We start from the raw sequence: 17,441 nt of genomic DNA, 5'->3' as shown, positions 1-17,441 counted from the left end.
GTTCTAGTGCATAATATGTTTTTATGATTTTGTGTTATGGCTCTTGCTCTTTTACTTGTTTATCTTGTTTTTGTGAGTATAAGGCTTTATATATACATTCCCTAAGATTGGAGATTAAGAATTTAGGGAGGAAGGTTGAGAGGGAAGCAAGTGAATGATGGATGTCAGCAAACACTCCCCCTTCCTTGGGTAGATCATACCTGTTGGAATGATGTCGTCACCTTTTGAAACCAATTGTTCCAAGTTGTTATGGTGAAGGCTTTAACCAATAGTTTTTGACCGCCCTATGCGTTTCATACAGTTGCAAGGGTGGTAAGGTACTCTCCCATGATTTTATTTGCAACATTGTTGTAGGTGGTGAACTTACAACGGGAGGTGCAAACTCTTTCTTGCTTGTATGGATATGTACAATGGTAGGTGGAGTTTGTGTTGAAGCTTCTATTTCTATATAGGAACTACACAAAGAGCAAGAAGCTTCATTTGATTTCGTTGTTCCTGAGCTAGGTGGAACAAATCATTCTTTCTTCGGTACCCAAACTAGCTCTGGAGCAGGTGTGTAGCATTCCGTGATTTTTTCATTTCCGCTATCTTCAATTTGTTTTGGAGCCACAGGATTGAGCTCACATGGGCCCAATGACAAGTAAGAGCACAATTTACGTTTTGGCACCCAGATTTGATCATTTCCTTTATAGTAGCCTTGGGCTTCCAATAGTTTTTTAGAAATCCAGCGCAACGTTTCTTTACATTTCTTGGGGCGAATGGGACGTCTCTTACCAGGATCTTGTTTTTTAGCACTGGCTATGGTTGCTAAAGAAGCTTTAGGGACCCACTTGTATGTTTTCTTTGTTACATTGGGATGGGTCTTGTGTGTCTTAAGCTTTATTTCAACTACATCAGTTGAAGCTCTAGAGAGTTGGGCTATGGGGACATATGGTTCAACCTCTTGGACATGCAATGTTTTGGGTTTTATTTCCTTAAAAGGCAATATCTCAGGGACTATGGCTTGAGTGGCAAGGCTAAGAGTTGGTTTTTATGTTGTGACACCCCCTGTTCCCCAATCATTTGGTGGCTATCATCCATGTGCGTCCTAGGTTTATATTACCCTCCATAGTTCCAACAGGCATGACCAAAAAGTCTTGAGCTACAACCCCATTGTCATAACTGTCAAAAGTGTGCCAGATTCCAAAAACCAAAGTTTTTTTCTTGTTGACACCCTTGACTTGGATAATACTCTCAGATAGAGGTGGATTCCCTAACTAGCACCACACCCCATATGATAGCAGATTATATTTAGCACCCGTGTCCAATAAGACGTTATATAGCACTTTTTCATAGGTGTTGTTTAGCTCAATAGAGTATCGTAGAGGTGTGTCAGAGTCCAACCAATCCTTGTTGACTTCAACGTGGAATGCATGTGTGACTGCAAGGTTGGCCTCTCATTTCTGTCTTGTGCGTTGTTCTTGCTCCTTAGCCTCAGCTTGAGCTTGTATCTTCTTCAATTCTATTTGTGCCTTGGCTCCCTTTTTTGTATGGATGGCACATAGCTCCTCTTGGCTTAAAGGATCATAGTATCTTTTAAATCTGCTCCCATTGAGGAATCCAATGGTTTCAACTCCATCAAGAGTCTCCACACGAATGGTTCCTTGTGGGGTGATCTCACATACTCTATATGGTCCTTTTCCAACATATTTCAACTTTTTCTTTTTGTTACGTACTCCATACATAAGTACTTTATCACCAACATTGATATCTTTGTTCTTTAGATGACGGTCAAACCATTTCTTCCTCCTATCTTTCTCCACAAGTGCATTTTGCACAGCTAATTGCCTCTCTTCATCTAGCCTTTCAAGGATATATAATCTCTCAACTAAGGGGTTACCATCCCATCCTTCTTGGGAAGCTACTCGAAGACTAGGAACAACAAACTCCCATGGCAAAACCGTTTCTTGGCCATACACCATCTTAAACGGTGTGCAATTAATGGCAACTTTGTACGCAGTACGATAAGCCCATAGAGATGATGTAATCTTTAAATCCCAATCTGTGCGATGAGCTTCCACCATTTTGGTCAAGATAGAGATTAAGGTCTTGTTGGTGCTCTCAGCTTGGCCATTTGCTTGTGGATAATAAGGTGTGGACTTATGGTGAGCTATCATAAAGTTGGTAGTGAGTTCTTTTATTACTCCATTTATAAAATGAGTACCATTGTCACTCACAATCTCAAAGGGACAACCAAATCTTGTAATAATGTTCTCAAAGAGAAACTCGGCAGTTGACCTCGCATCGGCCTTACGTCTCGGCCTGGCTTCTGACCACTTTGTCACATAGTCAGTGGAAACGATAATATATCGAGATTGAGTGCTACGATCTACCGGACTAATTGGGCCTACAAAGTCCAAACCCCATTTTTCAAACGGTTGAGTCACTTTAACAGGATGTAAGGGAATCCTATCCTTTTGTTGTGTGATCTTGTAATGTTGGCATTCATCACATCCTTTTGCAAAAAGTGATGCATCCTTGAATAAGGTAGGCCACTAATAGCCTGATTGCAACAACTTTCTAGCTGTTAGTTCCCTTGAGAAATGTCCTCCGGCTATACCCATGTGGGCTTCTTGCAGTATGTATAAATACTCATCCTCACGGGCACAACGTCTAAGAATATCATCCTTCCCTAGCCTATAGAGAGTTCCTGCAATGAGAGAGTAAGGTTCACATTCTTTTAATAGTTTTTGAGATATGTCTTTACAAAGCTCTTTGGGGGGAAAACCATTAACTAGAAAAGTTCACAATCTTCTCACTCCATTCAGATATGGTTTTGACTAGGAATAGAGAAGTATCGGGCAACTCATCATCGACTCTAGTAGGGGATTCACCATTGGGTATGCGACACAAATGATCCTCCATGACATGTCTTTTACCAGGTCTCACCACAACGGTAAAATAAAACTCAAGGAGAATTAACAACCATCGTGTAATTCTTCCCATGGAACAAGGTTTATTTACTAGATACAACAAGGCTTGATGATCAACATAGAACAGAAACTTGTTGTCCAGACGGTAGTAGCAAAATTTCTTCACTGCATAAATCATACCTAAACCTTCTCGCTCTGTAGTGGTGTAGTTTCTCTGGGCATCATTCAACTGACGACTTGCAAAGCTAATGGGGTAGTCCAGTTTATGTTCTCCTGGTTGAGCTAGAACACACCCAATACCAAAGTTCGATGCATCAATATGCACATGGAAAATTACATTCCAATCGGGCACTCATAGAATAGGAGCGCTAGTCAAGGTCTTTTTCAATGACTCATAAGCATGGTCACACTCCGCATTCCATTGGAACTCAATAAGAAGCTTGTACAAAGGACGAGCTATCTCAACAAAGTTTAAAATAAACCGTCGGTAATAACCAACATGGCCCATGAACCTTTGAACTCCTTTATAGTTTTTAGGTGGTGGAAATTCAGCAATGGCTTTAATTTTGCTGTCATCTGTGGAAATCCCATTTTTTGACACTATATGCCCTAAAATGACTCCATGTTTAACCCAAAATTGGCATCTGAAAGGGTTTAAGGAGATGCAATACAATCTACACTGGAGGTGGTAAGGGTGTTGTTTGAACAACATTTTGGGCCCTAGGGACCATGTGTTGTGCTATTTGTTCAAGAGGTGGGGCCGGCATCAATGCAGGCACTTGAGGTGTGTCTGTCCATGCTAAGGTTGTTCTATTGGCCATCGCGCGCTTAAATACTATGCAATTCTTAGCTTGATGACCATACCTCCCACAGGCATTGCAGTTCCCATTGAATTTTACTTTAAAAGTAGGGCATTCACTAGTACTATGTGGTCCATAGCATACTGAGCACCATTGTTGCTCCCTTATTGGATACATATAATTGTTTTGCAGAGCACAATTGTCTCTAAGAATCTCTTGAATAGCCTTGGTGAGATCTGCTAAAGTCATATCAAATATCTTTGGCTCCTTAGCAATAGTCTTTAGGGTCATTGGCTGATGCCCTGATGCTTGCGAGCTAATAGATTTATGATCAACAGACACTCTTTCTCCTTGAATCATTAAATTATCCTCCAATTGGATCGCATTGGTGGTGACTGCTTCCCAAGTGGTGATACCTCTAATGACTAAGCCATTGTAGATATCCTCATGTCGTAACCCCCTAATGAATCTATCAAGAAATTGATTATTGTTGAAGCGTTCATTTGGATTGCAACAAGAATTTAAATGCTTCAAGCGACTAATAAAGTCTCTCACCGACTCTCCTTCCTCTCGTTGGGCTTTCTGGAGCTGAGAGGCTACTCGGTCCCAAAGCACTCCCTCTCGTATGTATTCCTTTAAGAACAGTCTCCTAAGAGTAGGGTAAATTGTTTTTTCTTCCACCCTTAGGGTTCTATACCAATCCACAACCTTTCCACTTAAGGTTAGGCTTAAAGCATTACTCTTATGCAGGTCATTGTTTTCTCCTAGAGAATCGCATATTTGTTCAAACACTTCGATATGCTTTCTCACATCCCCGTCTCCACTAAATTTTTGTGTGAGCTTGGCTATTTGTACTGCCTTACTCTTAGGATCTCTATCAGGCCTGTTACGCATATTCTCAGAAATAGATCGACCAATAGCTTGAGCAAATGTTGCCAAGTCACCTAAGTGAGCAGGAACCGTGGGTAGAGGTGCTCCAGAGACTACATGTGGAGTAGGTATTGGCATTGGGCTTGGCGCATAGGAAGCCCTTGGATTCCACATTGGGTACGATGTTGTGCCATGGGGTGGCCCAAAGTTTGTATGTGTGGTCCTAGGCATAGTCGACATCGGATGTGACATGCTAATGCTAGCTGGTATAGTCCCATGGAAATTAGAGCTTGGGTGTTGTGGTTGTGGAGCATAGGTTGTTGAAACAATGGGAGGGGTAGGAACTACATGAGTACAAGGACCCATGGGTGTATACGATTGGTACACACTTGTAGGTACTGTTGCAGGCATTGAGCTACCATGTAGTAGTGCTTTACTAACAAATGAGGTCCATGGCGTGTTTCTTGGCATGCCCATCATTGGGGTAGGCATGGTAGCCTTGGTGTCATCAAGGGAAAGATGAGCTAGACTTGGAAAGGTAAAGCTATCACTTGTGGGCTCAGATTTCACTGAGACCTCTGGCGAAACAACATATGGGGGATCCATCGGACTTACCGAGGGAGTCTCCATTTGTGATAAGGTCGGTTCTTTAGCCTTTCTTGTATCCAAGGATCTCATGAGACCCGTTGAAGGCATGTTGATCCCCTTGTTATGTCTCTCTAACTCAGTGACCCTATGGATGACCTCACAAACTCTTTGTTGTTGATCCTCCACACTAGTAGCACCCATTGTGGATTGTAGGACATCTAACCAACCCACGTGATAGGTGTGACCTGTGTATAGGTCGGTTAGAGTTTTCGTTTGTAGTTCGTACTCCCAGTTCTCATTTAGGAACGCTCCATCTAAACTTGGTGTCCTTTGAACTAGATGCAATGTTGCTTTCTAGAAGTTGGCCCTTAGTGGTTGCTAAGTCAGGAGCACTCGATTGCTCTACTAGCAAGGATATTGACATAGGAGCTTTTGATTTTAACTCTCTTCGTTGCTCCACCTTGCGTAAGCTCTTGATTTCCTTTTTCCTCGCTGCAAGGATATACCACTCAACCTCTTGCACTTCGGCAAGGCTTCTACCATCAGGTAATATAACCTCGAAGGGGAATAGCTTTGAAGAGTCAGGGGGTGTAGTGAATGGAGTATTCACGTGCACACTCTCTAAGGGCATAGAGTCTATGTTGGTCATGAATGGCGAATTTACTTCCCCACCCCCCTCATTTACATCATTAGCTCCATGTTCGGAGCAAGTGGCTCTACTAAAGGTTTCTTTCAAGCGGCTAAGCACGCTCGTCCCGGACCGTGGACCCATGGCATGCATGTCTTGGCTTGAGCTATCGAGATTAGGCATTGGGAAACCCTCCATGACGTTGTAGTCAGAGGAAGAGTCACTAGCCGCTATGTTCGGGTCTTGGTTTGTACTACCTTGGGTCCCAGGTAGGTGGATAATGAGAACTCGCGTAAGTCAAAATTCTCTCTAGTTGCTCCGTCTCTAGCACACAACTAGAGCGCAGATGCATGTGCCTTTGACACCCTACAAGAGTTGGCGAATAACCTCGAAGGTTAACCGCTTAGGCGTCCGTTTTCACTCGTTTTTTTTTAATAATGTTTTTTTATGTTTTTTAATGATTGATTTTTTTGATTAAAGGGTGTGATACGAGCTATCACACAAAGGGTCGCGGTGTGCTTTACAACACAACGTTCGGTCACTTCAAGTTCCGTTGGTCCTCAAAAAAGTCAATTTTTTAGCTACGTGTGAAGCTAAAATACGTTATTTTAAAGGGCAACTGAGGCCTGAGCCTGAGCGTGAGCTTGGGCTTCGGTCTGGGCTTGGCTTGGGACACACTCTACCTACCTACTTCCAACTAATACACCTATTGTTACACACTAACACACTTCATTACCTATTGTCAATTTTTTAGCTACGTGTGAAGCTAAAATACGTAATTTTAAAGGGCAACTGAGGCCTGAGCCTGAGCGTGAGCTTGGGCTTCGGTCTGGGCTTGGCTTGGGACACACTCTACCTACCTACTTCCAACTAATACACCTATTGTTACACACTAACACACTTCATTAGCTCTAACATATCTACTTCCTACTTACTGTACTTTACATTACACAGAACTAAAAACCTTAATACTAACACCTTATCACAGAGAAAACACACTACCTTTCAAAACTTCATTATCAAAGAAATACACAGTAGCAAAAACAAAATCCTTCTTCTCAACACACACACCTTCCTTCCCTACCTTTCCTACATTGAAATTGCACCACAAAAGAAGCACAGAGTGCCATTCAAGCTTAGTGTATGGCATTCCCCGGCAGCGGCGCCAAAAATGTGTGCATCTATCACCCGTGTCAATGCAAGGAACTTGCTGATACACTATGTGCGAGCCACAAATGGCTCCAAGCACAGAACAAGCCTAAACCAGTAAGCTCAAAGATGGCGATGGTGTGTCACTCACCGATCTACGCTTGCTGTCATGGAGGATTCCTCGCCGCAAAGAAGAGGGAGACGGCGCTACACCGTGCTCAACTGCCTCGCCACCGTCGTGCTGCCGCAATGCTCTCTCTCTCTCTCTCTCTCTCTCTCTCTCTCTCTCTCTCTCTCTCTCTCTCTCTCTCTCTCTCTCTCTCTCTCTCTCTCTCTCTCACGCATACACACACACAAGGAGATGAAGAAGAAGAAGATGGAGATGGAGCAAGAGCACTCTTCAATTGCACAAATGAGAAAATGAGTGAATTTTAGGTTTAGTTGACTTTTATATGAGCTCGCCCCATTCACACTTGAGCGCCCATGCTTAGCCAACTAATCCCTTGAATGTTCCAGTTAGAGTGCGCCTCTCATAGGAGATCACTCTTACCCTTTTCCTATTGGACCGACAAGCCCGGTACCTGACTCTGCTAAATAAATAATACGACATTCATCTTAGGTGATAGGAATGTGCGTGAGGGTTAACAGTTGTAAGAGGTTCTTCACATGGCTTGACACATACGACTTTTCTAGGTGGAAGAGACTGTTGACATAAGAGATGCAACAAAACCTCGCATCCCAACAATCCTCCCCTATGTGGGTTTTGGTTGCATATCACTCACACAATCCTCTCCTCAAAACAAATTAGGGTGAGGCACATAATGTATAGAATATGATATGGGCATTGTACATGGGTTAGCCATACTTAATGGCTTACAGAGATTTTGAACTGTCAGCAGCTTTACTAGTTTCCACGTCGTCACGAGGCTAGCATAGTGGATTATATTATGGGCACGCCGAGCTTTCTTTCCCATATTGAGGACTTCACACTTAGACCCTGAAACAATGAAGTAGCAATGGATCATTCCCGTTTGACATTGGAAATCTCCATTCAGTTCACCACAAGTCAGAGGACACAAGCAAGAGGTCATATAAGATATAATTACACTTCAGAGTCGGACTTTGTTTACATGGATGAGATTTATAGATGTCTATGCATAGAGGAGACAACGTGACCTTTGGAGGAGCTCACCCATACTTTGATTGAGATTCTACGAGATGCAGCTAGGGAGGCATATCCACATACACATCTAGAGCAAAGACGCAGTTCTGGGACTATTTCCAAGAAAAATTAATATGATAAGGAGTACAAAGAATTGAGATCCTGGCTACAGAGAGAGGTCTCTTTGGGAGTCACCTCTCATAGACAATCACGTATTGCCTTCCTGTGTTTAGTATATTGGAAGAAGAGGGCCTTTCTTTCTCGCCTTGAGTAGGAGTTATACCATCTATTTTTGAGTCAAGACTTGACCAAGCTTGGTGGCTTTTTCAAGAGTCTTCTCCCGCTCTAGCTATTACTTCTCTGGAGGTGTGGCCGATATGAAGCATCCCTATATATAGTCCCTGGGTAGCCACCTTTGTTCAACCCACCATAGCCAGAGGTATACTTTCAGAGCTTCTAGCTATGATGTTCAATTGTGTTATTGTGAGGGCTTGCTTTAGACTTGGAGCTTGTCTTTTATTGTGCATATCCTAAAGGAAGGAAACCCTATAAAGCCTAGGAAGTACCATACTATTATGATGATCGATCACACATTAGCACGATTGTATGCATCCATTCTCGAGCAGCAGCTAAGCAAATGGGTAGAGAGACAGGGTATACGAGCAACAAGATAGACATGTCTTAGGAGGGGTTTCTCTACTCTTGACCACATCTTGATTCTATGAGCCATTATCACCAAGGAGGGTCGGTCACATGCGAAATGGATGTATTGTAGCTTTGTGGACTTTTGCAAAGTATTTGATACAGTACCCAGAGCTAGATTGATGCAGTGACTACAGGCCACGGGGGTACCCATAAATCTTGTATGGGGGACTATGGTTTTATATAGATTAATTGTGGAGCAGGGATGCCCGCTCTCTCCTACATTGTTTGGTATGTATGTAGATGAGGCTTCTGATTACATCACAAGACTAGGGGACATAGGAGCACAACTAGCAGGGACATGGATCCCACTTTTGTTATATGTTGATGATATTGTGTTGATTCTTGACTCCCCAGAGGGAATGTAGTGCCATTTGGATGTCTTACATATGTTTCCAAAGGATAGTGGATTGTCTATCAACCTTGGTAAAACCAAGATTATGGTGTTTAACACCACACCGCATTGGGTCATGAGGTCAGCTCCCACATGTACTTATGGGCAAGAGATTGTGGAGTATACAAATGCATATACATATCTATGGGTAGTTTTCAATGGGCCAGTATTTTTGATGAGGTGTAAGCCTGCAAAAATTTCTCCACTTCCCTCTTCCCTTCCACCCCTTTTTTTTTCCTCTTTGTTAGCAGCAAGCTAACATGGACATCATTTTGGAGTACTCTTTGTAAAACATTTATTATTTTGAAAAATTGGGAATATTGTAACTCCTATTTTCTCGGATAAACTTTGTAATTAATGAGCCGGGGCTACAAGCTTCCAGATTGTATCAGCCAGTCATTTCTCAGCTTTGGTAGAACTCCAGATTATTAGTTTTGACCACCCAAAAACCTTGGCTAGGGTGTAAAAGCCAATTGTTATAAGTTTTTTTTTAAGTTTTGGATAATAAATACACAGCGTGAGCTAACGGCGCTCACTTCTCTCCTTCTCGCGCTTGCTACTTCCTCTCCGGTTGTCACATTGTGATTGCGTTTGTTGCATTGCAACCGCAGGTAAGAGCTCTAGGCATTGACGTAAGCCATTTACAATATTACGTAGCTTTTGGCGTCGCTGACCCACGGCCTAATTTCATCATAACTAGGAATTTACACTTTCAAATAAAAAACTGAGCATAGGCGAAGTATTGGGGCATCATTACTACGCATTTAGATGCATTCTCGGCCAAAAACGACTAGGTCAAAAATCCACTTCTGTTAATAATCGCAATTTTGAAACTTGACCTAAAGTGGGGTTTGAGACCATAAGCATGTGTGCTTAGGTCTTATAACTTGTCCTAGAAGTTTCATTACGTTTGGATGTCATTTGATGCTGTAACGGATGTGATTTTCTTGCCGATGAGTGATTGGATTTTGGTGATTTCATTCACTTGAGTGTAGCCTGAATTAGATGCGAGTTGTTAGTTGTTTTTCGAGAGATTGATAGCCTCTTGTACCCTCTATACACTAGTCGAGTCAGCTTCGTCCCATGGTTTGACAAATTAATCGTGGTTCTAGCTAATACTGCAATAAGATAGGATGGTGAGGTTAGCCATGCGTCCCACATTTGGCTCCGCTGCCGAGGATCGAAGTGACCTAAACTAAGAAAAAACATGAGAGTCTTGTGTAGTTATCCTTTAACTTCTTCTAGGTTTGCCTATAGTTCAAAACTTTCTTTTAGAAACCGCATAGCTTAAGATTGTCGTCTTTTGCTGTGTAGAGGTAGCTTGGAAGTAATCGTACTTGCTGAGTACCTTTAGGACTGTAGGATTGTAGATTTAGATTAGGAATTGGAGAATGATTGGTAGACGAGACAAGTCTTAAGATCAAGGCTCTGAAAAACATTAAAAAACACAAGAAAACGAGTGTTTGTGGACACTTTCCACAACCCCATTGCACGAGAATCTAGCAGTAGGGTAAGTAGGATTTGAGGTGGAATTCAGAACATTGCTCTCTCTGAAAGAATCACGTGTGAGTTGTTATTGGAAGTTGCAGAATTTCAGGTCTACGGCTAGAAATAGCTTGAAAAGACTCGAATCCACTCAATCCGACTAGAGATTAAGCCTAAGAGTTGTCTGAACCAGTTGGTAAGTTCAAAGACACTTCGGGGTAAAAAATTTCAAGAGTTGGCCAAAACTCAGATTATTTACTTTTTCTTGATATTTTAGGCCAAAATTAAGTTTTGACTTGATTCATAGGCTTAAAATAGCTCATATAAAGTCTGTCTTTGAGAAAATTGCAAAAAAGTGCTCATTTTAAGCCTAAAGTCAATAATCACAATTATTAACTTTCTGCTCTAAATTGCCCAAGGTTCATACCATTGACTCAGTGCATGTGTACAAACAACTTTTGTAAAGGCTCAAGAGATTTGGATCACTAAACTGGCAAAAAACTGGGTAAAAACTAAAGTTTGTACTGACTTTTTGAATCTTGGGTATAAATTAGGGAAAAATTTATCCAAACTTGTTGAAATTTGATTCATAGGCTTATGTTGATGTGATAAACAGGTGTACATGCTCAGTTGACCAAAAAATTGTAAAAATTTGTTAGAAATAAATAATCGCGATTATTTACATCTGCCTTTTTCAACTTTTTTGACCAAGTCATCATACCACTAGTTTCACCATGTTGTAATAAGCCCACAAACCAAATTTGATAAGATTTGGATCACTGGATTGAAATTTGTGACTAAAATTACAAAGTTAGTCTATGGGAAGATAATTGATGACCATTTCACCAAAAATTATCCAAACTTGATGAAAATTGACTAGTGACCTTAAGTAAAGGTGCTTAACAGGTCTGTGTCAAAGTTGGGGCAAAAACTTGCAAAAATATAGTTGGAGTAAATAATCGCGATAATTTACGTCTACTTCAAAACTTGATGATTTTGCAAATTTGAGTATATCACAAGATCAAGCACATCAAGTAGACCTCACAAATCCATTTTGGTGAAATTTGGATCCCAAAAGTGAGACTTAAGCCAGATTCTTGAAATCAGAGTCTGCGGACACCAAACAGTTGATAAACTTGATCAGATTTTGTCCAAACTTGTTGAAACTTGTCCAGGGACTCTAACAAGTTGTATACTTACCAAGCCAATCAAAAAAGTACAAAAAATTGACAAAAGTAAATAATCACGATTATTTACTTCTGCTATCCAAAGACATCAATTTTGACTTTTGAACTTATACAGTGATAGACCAACATAATATAAAGCCACAGGGCAATTTGGGTTCAATCGGATCAAAAGTGATACATGTACACTCAGTTTACAGGTTGTAGATTAGACCTTTGATTTTTTGCTAATGTCGAATTTTAAAGTCAAATTTTGACTCTCATAGCTCGATTTGTAATGATACATAGAGATCAATCACGAGAAGAGCAAAAACTCTACTGTCCTTATAGAAGAATAGCTAACTTGATCAAATTTGTACAGGAATCATGTTGCAGAGAGGAATCAGTGGCTTGACAAAAAGTTGCAATTGAATCAGGTGGAAATTGACGACAAGTCAATCCAAACGTGAGTACTCTATCTAGGGCTTCATAAGTCTATATGAACCTTAGATATGGTTGGGTACTAGGAAATCAGGGCATACTCTGAGAAACCTCCAGTAGAGTATTTACCGAAGAAAGCATTAATCAAGGCAATTCCTTGCACACATTTCCTGAAGAAGTCTCTGAAACTTTTTCAGATTCAACATCCGAAATGTCTTCTTACTCGACTCACTCGGAAATCGGAACGATAGTGCGCTATAAGCATATACTATCTTTTTACAAGACTAATCATCATGGACCCTAACGAGGAGTATGCTATTCGCATTGATGACCATGGTATTGAGTTCAAAGAAGAGGTTAGGACAAACAAACAAGGAAAAATGTACATGGATCAAAACGGAACTCAGTATTTACAAGTCGAAAACCCTACGTGATAGACAAATAGGGGTTAGAAGTAAACGCCATAATCCCGGACATGTCAGCAAAAGAAGGACCACCAACTTTAAAATTCCAGGGATACGATCAAGTAGACTTGAAGCCTTTGAAACGTCTTAGTACAGATAATCCTAGGATCAAAGTCTATTGTTGGGAAGATAGAAACATAAAAGATCTTTTGTGGACTTCTCATGCCAAGCCATAACAATTAACGGCCATGAAGATCATCTATATCTTCAAGATCAAAGATAAGGGATCAATAGACCTACCAACCTACTTGTTTAGGGAATAACAACAACTTTGTTATGATGACTCCTGAGTAGGTAGAACAAACCAAATACCAAGGGTATTCCATACGGGATTGGATATTGGGAAAAGGGCCAGAAACAATTCCAAGGGATAAACACCATGAGAGATCATCAGAGAGTAATGTGAAGAAATCAAAAACCACCTCATCATGTAGAAAACCGGGTGACACTAAGGCCAGTCCAAGGCTACATGAGTCACTATTTCCAACAGACTGGTTTGAAGGACTTGGAACAGGACCCACTCTCAGAAGACCTGGAGTTGAACCAAACAGACGCATTAGACCAGCTGATTTTCAAAAATGGGTCAAAAAATACAGTGGATAAGGGGATCCATACGACCACTTAGCAAGCTTTAAGCAAATGCTAAGAGCAGAGCGTATATTCAATTTCCATACTCAATTCGAGGGGTTTGGAATGACATTAGAAGGAAAATCATTGACATGGTTCCAAAACATTCCACCAAGGTCAATCTTGGACTTGAACACATTAGCTCAAGGATTTGTAGTTGCTTGTTCTAAATTAGAGATCAAACATAATACGATAGCTCAAATCTACAGCTTTAAACAGAAACATGCTGAGTCTATTAGGGATTGTGCAACTCGAATGAAACAATATATTGCCAAATGCCCAAAGATGGAGATACCTGCAGAAGAATGACTTATATCTTTGTTTCTAGAGGGATTGCTTAACAAAGAACTTCATGCTATACTCTATAGTAAAAAGCATACAACCCTAGAAGCGTGTGTGTCTAATGCTATTGACTTAGGAGATAATTGTGAGATCTTCAATGAAGGATGTCCCTAAGGATACCCAAAGTGAGAAAACATCGTCCACAAAACCAGCACAAGTGGGAACGGCTGCTGCGGCACCACTCTCAGCCATAGAAGATATGCTAAAAAGGATAAACGACATGATGAACAACATGCAAAAAGCATCTATGAGAGGACCAGGAGAAGGGATTCCTCCACAGGGACAACCAATTAGGCCACAAAAATGGTGTGCAATCGAGGATAAATGGACCAACCATGAGACCCATGAGTGCTACTTCAGACCAAAGTATGATGGGAATGTTCAGTATGTGCCCATGAGGCCACAAGGACAACCCATGTACAGATATCAGCCTAATATGGCCCAAGTTCAAAGACCACCATTGGGCATGGAAAGACCTCAACTTGTGTTGGGACAACAACCTCCATATCCAGGACATAATGCAGTGCCTGTAAAGTACATGCACTCTGAAGGAGTTATAGATGAACAAGCATTAGTGCCTGTTACACCCTATGTAGAGCCTAGTCCATATGCTCCACCAGAGCTAGCACCAATGTATTATGTAGCTAATCAAGGTGTCAGAACTCCCATGGGAAGACCCATGATGAAGCCTACAATAGGAAACTGTCATAACTATGATGTTGATGACCATTGGAAAAATGAATGTCCAGAGCCTGGCAAAAACCTCAAACCAATTGAAGCCTATTGCATACAATGTTGCAAAAAGGGAGGACACTTTCTGGGAGATTGTCCTAAAATCCTCTAAACAAGGGAAAAACCATAGTAAACATAGTCCAAGTGATGCCTAGTAGCTCATCAAAGAGTGAACCAATTGTTCCAATCAAGGTAATCACTAGAGCCCATGCAAAGAAAAAGAAACACAACTCCTCTGATGATTCGGAAAATATGAAAGTTTCTTCTCAAAGAATAAAAAAGAGCAGAAGCAAAAGATATGAGATGAGAAAACAAAAACAACGCGTTGAAATCGAAGAGAAAGCAAAGAAGCTAGCCCATGACAAGTTGAAAGAAACTGGCAGTGAATTCAAGGAAACAACCATGAAATTTGGAGGATCCATTCTGGTTGATAAAATTTTTGATCCTATTAATGCCACCTTGGAAGCCTACCAAGCATGACTTAAAGCAGGCCAAAACATGGAAAACAAGTGGGACATGGAAGCAGCTAAGCTGGAAGCTTATCAAAATTTGGTAAGAATCACACAAGAAATGCTGGGAAAACAAAAACCCAAGCTTGAAAGTATTGCAAGACCTGAAGATCTTGCGGTAGAAAAAACGAAAGTAAAATCTAATGTGGTGGCAGAACCTCACTTTGAAACAAATGAACCAGAGCTTATAGTGTTGGACAACGAAGATGCCTTAGATGGAATTCCATTCGTAGAGGAAGACTGGCCAGGACACTTATGGGAAAAAGTAAGAGAGATCAATGATGGGAGCCTAACTCTAAAGTCAACTCCTATAGAGGAAGTCTGGTTGGATAACCTACCTTCTGATATGAACATGAATTTACAATCCTTGTACGGGGATTGCGGATCGGAATCTTCAGGAATGTCGAAACCATTGACATTAAAAACATTACCTTCTTACTTGGGAGATAATGAAGATGAATTTATCGTGTGCAAGACCACTCAAGTAAAAAGAGATGAACAGACCCTAGAAGTAGACAACATTCATTCAATCATGTCTACACCCCATCCAATGCACTCTTACCTTGGGAGAATTTTTAAAACTAGACCATACTTGTGGAATGATTTACAGAAAACCCTAGAGAAGGTGGGGATAACAGGATTAATCCCAAAGAATTTGGAAAAATTGAAAAATGAAATGGAAAACAAAGAGATTCAATCAGTTCCTATGAACAAGGTCGGAGAATATTATGAAGGGGAAGAAGGAAACACCACCCTCCCAGTGAAATATAATAACATTGAAACCATGGCGATACTTGATAGTGGAGCTGGCATAGCCATAGCCACTAAAGCAGTATGGGAATCCTAGGGATAGCCATCCATTAGACAAACTCAAATGAAATTGCAATTGGCTGACGGACACATTGAGAGACCCTTAGGGCTTCTTGAGAAAGAAATAGTGAATTCTTGTGGAATTGAATATCAACACATGTTCGCCATAGTAGACTTTGGGAAAAACTAAACTATGAAATCATATTGGGAAGACCTTTCATGCGACAGGTACAACTTATCCAAGATTGGGAAAACAATTATTTGTACTTGAAGCAAGTGGGATCTATAACAAGAGTCAATCTAAAAGATCACACTTATAGAGATGTCTTGTAAACACCCATCCAAGAGTTTGATTCAATCTCTTGGTCTGAAACCAAACTCCCATCCTGGTTAAACAAAGACACTCGTGTTTGGATGTATGGAGCTTCAAAAAACTGAAGCTTAAGACGAGAAGAATGTATCGTAGAAAGGGATTGCACAGACGAGGCCTACGTACCTGAACCCTTTCCAGAACATTTATTTGAGCCATTCGAGTGAACTCAAATTTTAGCGACAATGGATGTTTGTGTGAATACGTCTATGCCTACTCAATTTTGCAATGAGGATGGCTACGACATAATTCCATCCAAATGATTTCAATCCTCAACATTGAAAACGAAGATGAGGAGCCCAAGGACTTAATGAAATCTCATCAAGTCTTTTCAGAACTCTACTACGATGCAACTGATGAGTTAGATGAACACTCAGCTACCTCAGAAGATTCGGGGTCAGAAAAAGAGCACACCAGAGCTAAGTTACTATTAAAAGGAGAGGAGGAAAAGTTTTTTGACTTTCCAAACCAGAAATCAAGAAGACAAAAGTGATAAAGACGAAAGAGAGACACCAAAATTGTGAAAACATGACCTATGTCATCAGTCTCCAGTAAAACACAATTCCTAATGCAGATAGATGCTCATGATTGTGCCAAGGACAAAATAACTGGCAGATATCCTTCAAATAAAAACTTAGAAATGTCTCAGACATTGAGAAAAACAAGGAAGGGTACTCAAGAAAAATCACAGGATGAGAAACCACTTATGACCAGAGTCGAGCGGGAAAAGAAATATCAAGAGTTGAAAAAAGCTCTAAAGGAGATATACACAATCGAAATGAAAACCATGGAAGAGGATGGTAAGGATGTAATGCATGTTCCATCCCATTACAAAAAGTATACTCTCCAAGATCGGAAAATCATAGTTGAACAACCTGTTAGGGAACTACAAAAACAGGGCAAGACTTACGAAGGGCCTGAAAACGCTAAAAGGATGAACTTGGCTGAACCAGGAGAAGAGCCTAAACCGGATTACATTGTGAATGACCTAATAGAAGAAGAAGAAAAGATTTTTCTAAGCTTGTTAAAGGAATACCGGGATATCTTCACTTGGTCTTACAAGGATCTCAAGGGTGTTGATCCAGAAATCTGTCAACATACCATATCCATGAGAGATGATGCAAAACCAAGTAGACAAAGAACATACACGTATAACAAAACATTTGCCAGAAAAATAAAAGAAGAGATTGAAAAATTGAAGGAAGCCGAATTCATTTATGAAATTGAACACACAGATTGGGTGTCTCCAATTGTAGTAGTACCCAAGAAGAATGGAAAATCACGAGTGTGTGT

The sequence above is a fragment of the Adiantum capillus-veneris genome, chromosome 6, assembly GCF_014529385.1.
Source record: "Adiantum capillus-veneris isolate H3 chromosome 6, ASM1452938v2, whole genome shotgun sequence".
NCBI lineage: Eukaryota > Viridiplantae > Streptophyta > Polypodiopsida > Polypodiales > Pteridaceae > Adiantum > Adiantum capillus-veneris.
This window is presented reverse-complemented; position numbering follows the sequence as displayed.